The sequence below is a fragment of the Cebus imitator genome, unplaced genomic scaffold (genome assembly GCF_001604975.1).
Source record: "Cebus imitator isolate Cc_AM_T3 unplaced genomic scaffold, Cebus_imitator-1.0 Scaffold965, whole genome shotgun sequence".
Classification (NCBI taxonomy): domain Eukaryota; kingdom Metazoa; phylum Chordata; class Mammalia; order Primates; family Cebidae; genus Cebus; species Cebus imitator.
In genome coordinates, this window is record NW_016108280.1 from 41262 (window position 1) to 48133 (window position 6872).

A 6872-nucleotide genomic window follows, 5' to 3' on the forward strand; every position below is an offset into this window, starting at 1 on the left:
CAAAACAACATCACACACAGACAACATAATAAACAGTGTAGAGATGAAACACATCACTAAACTATATATAAAACAAATTGATAAATCACATAAATGGTTAACAAATTCTGGACTGAGAGAGCACACAAGGCACTTTAAAGGTGTGGGATGCATGTTTTGATTTAAATTGAATTGTACGTGGGTATTTGTTCTATTATTCTTGAACTGTACAAAATACAATGTATTCACCCGTGCATGAAAGGAGAAGAAAATAATTCTACCAACTGATTTATTTACACGGTAGTGATGGGACTTTTTCAGCAATTTTGATATTATGTGATTGCATTAAGAAGTCAATCAGAATTTCAGAACTGAAACAGATCAGGAACAGAAATATCCATGAAGAAAATAACTTCAAAATTACGGTTAGTAGTAGGATCGGTTGAGACCCAGCTTGTTTATGTTTTTGTTTTTTTTACATTTCCCCACCCTGTTTTGTGAAGCGACACATCCTGTATACCACTAGACATTTCTCAAAGGTGTTAACTTTGATCTTTCGCTACACAAGAAGACAACCGGACTTCATGTCATGTGAAGCTATTTTAAAATATCTTGTCCTTTTAAGAATAAAAACAACTTATTATTTTATGTGTCCATTTATTTATTTTTGAGGCAGGGTCTCACTCTGTCACCCAGGCTGGAGGGCAGTGGTGCTATCACAGCTCACAGTAGCCTCTATCTTCTGGGCTCACATGGTCCTCCCACCTCAGCCTCCTGAGTAGCCAACACTACAGGCCTGCACCACCGCACCTGGCTATTTTAAAAATATCTTTGTAGAAATGGGTTCTTGCTATATTGCCCAGGCTGGTCTCGAACTCCTAGGCTCAAGCAATGTACCCACTTCAGCCCCCCAGAGTGCTGAGACTTCAGATGTGAGCCACTGCACCTGGCCATCCATTTTAATTATTTTCACGTACTTAATGAAATAACCTAAAATTCAATTAATAACCAAAATAAGACATACTATCAGGTCTTGGTAAGAAATGAGAGTCTTAGCTGGACACGGTGGCTCACACCTATAATCCGAGAAATTTAGGAGGCTGAGGTGGGAGGATTGCTTGAGCCCAGGAGTTTGAGACCAGCCTGGGCAACATAGTCAGACCCCATTTCTACAAAAAATCCATAAATGAGCTGGGCATGTGGCATGTGCCTGTGGTCCCAGCTACTCAGGAGGCAGAGGTGGGAAGATCTCTTGAGAACGGAGGTCAGGGCTGCAGTGATCCGGCCACTGCACTCCAGCCTGTGTTCGACTGTACCAAAAAAAACCAAAAAACAGAACAACAACAAAAAGAAAGAAATTAGAGTCTTACCAGCCTGACCAATCTGGTAAAACCTTGTCACTACTAAAAATACAAAAATTAGCTGGGCGTGGTACTGGCATGTGCCTGTTATCGGCCCCTGTACTCCCAGCTACTCAGGAGGCTGAGGCAGGAGAATTGCTAGAACCTGGGAGGCGGAGGGTGCAGTGAGCCGAGATCGCACCACCGCATTCCAGCCTGGCCGACAACGAGACTCCATCTCGAAAAGGAAAAAAAAGAAATGAGAGTCTTGACTATTAAAGCAAGTGCAGTCTGTCAAGTACCACTTCAAAGAAGTCTTTCAATAACATGATTTTCGAGTGGTACTTGAAAGACTTCCTTAGTTCTTACTATTCCTTTGTAAAATCTCAGTCTAAAATGCATTTTATAGAGTAAAAGTAATAAAAATGAATTCATTTCTACACCACCCCCAATCTAAATATCTTAAGTGTATATTGATGTTTCGCCCTCTCAGGCACTAATTTGGACATTATCTTTATCTTCCTCTTGTTTTTTGCAACGCAGAATCGGTCACCACATCCCCTTGACTTTGCTTATATCAGCACCATCACGCTTGAGACTTTCCTGTCTTTATCTCCGTCACTCACCTCCTGCCCAGGACTACTTCAGCTCATGACCACAGACTTGTCACTCCCTTCCTGTAGGTTTCTCTTTACAGCGTCAACCCCACCCCCACCACAGCTTCCAGAATCATTTTTCTTAGATATTGCTGATGTCATCATGCAATTAATTACTCAGAAAAGCTTTCTGGTTCTCTTGGTGAAAAATATAGACCTGGGAGCTAAATGACAAGAACTCATGAACACAAAGAAAGAAACAACAGATGCTGGGGTCTACTTGAGTGGGGTGGGTGGGAGGAGGGAGAGGAGCAGAAAAGATCACTACTGGGTACTGGGCTTAGTACCTGGGTGCTGAAATAATCTGTACAACAGACCCCTGTCACACGTTTACCTGTGTAACAAATCTTCCCATGTACCCCCAAACCTAAAATAAAAGCTAAAAAAAATAGGCTGGGCACAGTGGCTCACGCCTATAATCCCAGCACTTTGGGAGGCTGAGGCAGGCAGATCACTTGAGGTCAGGAGTTCAAGACCAGCCTGACCAATATGGTGAAACCCCCCTCTCTACCAAAAACTCAAAAATTAGCCAGGCGTGGTGGCATGCGCCTGTAATCCCAGCTACTCAGGAGGCTGAGGCAGGAGAATCGCTTGAACCCAGGAAGTGGAGATTGCCGTAAGCTGAGATCGTGCCAGCACACTCCAGCTGAGGCAAGAGAGCAAGACACAGTCTCAACAAATAAATAAATGAATGAATGAATAAATACATAAATAAATAAAAGAGCATGGGCCGGGTGTGGTGGGTCATGCCTGTAATCCCAGCACTTGGAGGGGCTAAGGTGGTCAGATTTCTTGAGCTCAGGCGTTTGAGACCAGCCTGGGTAACTTGGTGAAACCTCGTCTCTAAAAGAAAATACAAAAATTAGCCAGGTGTGGTGAGTGCACCTGTAGTCCCAGCTACTTGGGAGTGTGTGTTAGGAGGATTGCTTGAACCTGGGGGGTTGAAGCTACAGTCAGCTGTGATCATGCCGCTGTACTTCAGCCTGAGCAACAGAGTGAGACCCTGTCTCGACAAAAACATATATATATATATAGAGAGAGAGAGAGCATCCCTGGTGTAGTGAACACTGTAGTGTGCTACTCAGTCTCTGCTATGAACGTGAGTACGTACGTACTGGTTTGTGTCTCACTGCTATTTATTTTGGGTACATATTCGGGAGTGTCAGGCTTTCTCTTAACCTTATTGTTTTGTTTCCTGGCACAATATCTCACTCTTACTCTCAGCTCTCTCTGGCATCCGTAAATCCAGATCTTTGGTTATTCATCACTGATTAAAATTCAGGTAAGTTTGTCCAAGTTGTGGAGACGTGTTCATCTGGCTGCATGGAGGGGGAGGAGAACTCTTCTGACAAGCACTGCCGGGCAAAGCTCCCGTTTCCAGCCCCGCCTGTGTGCACCTTGAGAGCCGCCTGCTGCCTCCCACTCCTGAGATTGTTGAGATTTCTGGGACTTCATGCTGGCTTCTCCTTTGTACTGCCGTGAGTTCATTGCCTCCACCTCCCTCCTGCCTCCAAGAAGTTACTCCTAGCTTAGAGTCTTAGTCTATTTGGGCTGGGAGGCTCATAGACAACAGACGTTTATTGCTCATGGTTCTGGAGGCTGGAGGTCCAGCATCAAGGCGTGGCAGATTCAGTGTCTGGTGAGGGCATCGTGGTTCATAGATGGCGCCTTCTCACTGTGTCCTCACATGGCAGAAGGGGTGCGGGAGCTCTCTGGGGTCCGTTTTATAAGGGCACTGGTCCCCTTCATGAGGCCCCACCCTCATGACCTCATTAGCTCCCTAAGGCTCCGCCTCCTAACATCGTGATCTTGGGGGTTAGCATTTCAACAGAGGACTTTTGGGGGGACACACACATTCAGCCCACAGCACCCATCTGCCTCCAAGCCTTCTAAAGGTCATCCTCGTCCTTTGTCTGCTGTGTTCTCACATATTCTTTTTGTCCTTTGTTTTCCTTTTAATTCCAGCCTACATCCATTTTGAGGAGGGGGAAAAAGAGAGAAAGGAGAGAGACAGACACAGAGCAAAGATAAGCCTCTCTGTGAAATGTGCTATGTCTAACAATAAGTTCTAGTTTTTTGTTTATAAACCTGCATTTCCCATTAGACCATTTGAACTGGAAAGGAAAATACAATGTTTCCCTCAGCCTTTTTATTTCTGACTCTCCACACACTGCCTCAAAACAGGGGTGATCAGAACGTGTTCATTAAGTGGGCACACGTGGCTCCTACTTCTCAAACGTGCTACATCGAAAATTAGAGAAATTAAACCAAGCTTGCTTCTATGTGTGAGAAAAGAGGGGATAAATGGCTTGAAATGAGAATGGTTTTTTTCGAGACAGGGTCTTGCTCCGTTGCCCAGGCTGGAGTCATGCCTCACTGCAGCCTCAGCTGCCCGGGCTCGAGTGATCCTCCCACCTCACCCCCTCAAGTAGCCGGGTCCATGGGTGTGCTCGCTATGCCAGGCAAATTCTTTTTGTATGTTTAGTAGAAACAGGGTTTTGCCACGTTGCCCAGGCTGGTCTCAAACTCTTGGACTCAAGAGATCTGACCCCTTGGTCTCTCAAAGTGCTGGGGTTACAGGTGTGAGCCACCATACCCCGCCTGAAATGAGAATGTTTTATTCAAGTATACGAGAACCTCTAAGTTTCTGAGTCTCCAGGAGACTGGGAGGAAAATGGCTCGCGCTGTTGTGACATTTCAGTGTGTGAAGGGTGAAGAGAAAAGACTCTAAAATAGTGGAGGCTGGGGAGGCGGAGGAAGGAGAGAGAGAACGACAGAGTCATGCAAAAAAAAAAAGAAAAACTAAGTGGGAGAAAGAATGAGGGAATGACACTCATGCAAAAAGTCAGAGGGAGAGAGAGAGGAAGAGATCATGGGAGAGAGAATGAGAGAGAGAGAATGACAGAATTATGCAAAAGAACAGAGATAGAGTGGGAGGGAGAAAATAAGAGAGAGAAAATGAGGGCCGGGCTTGGTGTTTCATGCCTGTAATCCCAGCACTTTGGGAGGCCAAGGCCCATGGGTCTCTTGCAGTCAGGAGTTCATGACCAGCCTGACCAACATGGTGAAACCCTGTCTCTGCTAAAAAAAGAAAAATTAGCCGGGCGTGGTGACATGTGCCTGTAATCCCAGCTACTCCAGCCTGGGTGACAGAGCAGAACTCTGTCTCAAAAAGTAAATACATAAAAGTAAAATGAGAGAGAGAGGGATGCAAAGGGTTGAGAAATAAAACAGTGATTGGACTTTGCCTTAGGCTCAGCAGCACTGGAAACTCCACATTGACAGTGATGCCTTCAGCGTTTTGGGGGAGACGTTGAGGATTGCACGCACAACCCAGCCACGTGGCACGAGGGGCCGAGCACGAAGGCTGGCACTCATGGAGCTGCAGAAGGCCTCAGAACGGGGACCCCCAAGCACTCCTGCTGGTAATGTCTTAGAAAACTGGATTTGAGGAAATGAGGGCAATTTGAGCACGACGGAGATATGGAATTCAGGAACTGACGTAGCTAATATGAAGAAATTTGGGGGGAATTCTCAGGATGACCACAAAAATAACATCCTGCACACAGTGAGTGGGGAGCTGGCCCTAACGTTTTACAACCACGATTACGTGGCACATGACTATTATTGTTCTCATTTTCCAACCAGCCATGGAAACCGAGCTGCAGAGAGGCAGACTTATCTGATCAAGATACCAGAAGGAGCAAGCCAGGACACACACCCAAGCCGGGTGGAAACTGGATGTCCTGGGGACAATAGCTCTGGGGGTGTCTTAGAAAGCGGTGAGTCCAGGTTAGAGAAAGAAGTTGTAGGGTCCCAGGGGCTGTGTTCCACATCATGATGTGACTGCCTCAGGTGGCTGATGGTATTCGGAAGGACTTTGCAGTCTCATAATAAGTCTGTGAAAAGAATTTTAAAAGGCAAACCCTGAGCAGGAAGCAAGTTCAAGAAATGCAAGAATTTATACAAGGAAAGGAAGTTAAGCGCATCTCAGTATTTAGAGAATTCACATAATGTAAGCTTGAGTATTCGTTTAGTAAACATTGGTGATGTAGCCATAACAGGAAGCTGAATAGAAAGAATGTGTGTGTGTGTGTGTGCGCACGTGTGTGTGTCTGTGTGTGTGTCTGTGTGTGCCTGTGTGTGTGTCTCTCTGTGTGTGTGTGTCTGTGTGTGCGTGTGTGTGTCTGTGTGTGCCTGTGTGTGTGTGTCTGTCTGTGTGTGTGTGTCTGTGTGTGTGTGTGTGTGTGTGTGTGTGTGTGTCTGTCTGTGTGTGTGTGTCTGTGTGTGTGTGTGTGTGTGTGTCTGTGTGTGTGTGCAGGCACTTAACAGAATAGTGATTGGGCAAAAAACCAAAAGCCATCATCCTCCAAACAGAAAGCCGTTTACTAGATACCTTCTAAAGGTAAGAAACAAGCACAAAAGATTTCTGAGCAAATACATTATTCCGAAATATAAAGTAGATCCCAGAAAAAAAAATAAGAGTGAATATTGAGGGCAAGACATAAACTTGAGGTCCTGCTTCATCTTTTGAGCTTTGCATATCTATCACTTTGACAAGAATAAAACCTACATTTAAAATGAGAGGTCAGTTGCGGTGGCTCGAATCTGTAATTTCAGCGTTTTAGAGGCTGAGGTAGGACTGCCTGAGGCTAGGAGTTGGAGACCGGTCTGGGCAACACAGTAAGACCTCATCTCTACAAAGAATTTAAAATTGGCTGGGCATAGTGGTACATGCCTGTGGTCCCAGCTACTCAGGAGGCTGAGGTGGGAGAAAATTTCAGCCCAGGAGTTCAAGACTTCAGTGAGCTGTGATGGACCACTGCGTTCCAGCTGGGGTGACAGAGTGGAGACCCTGTCTCTAAAATAAGTAAATAAAATTAAAGAAGAAGTATTC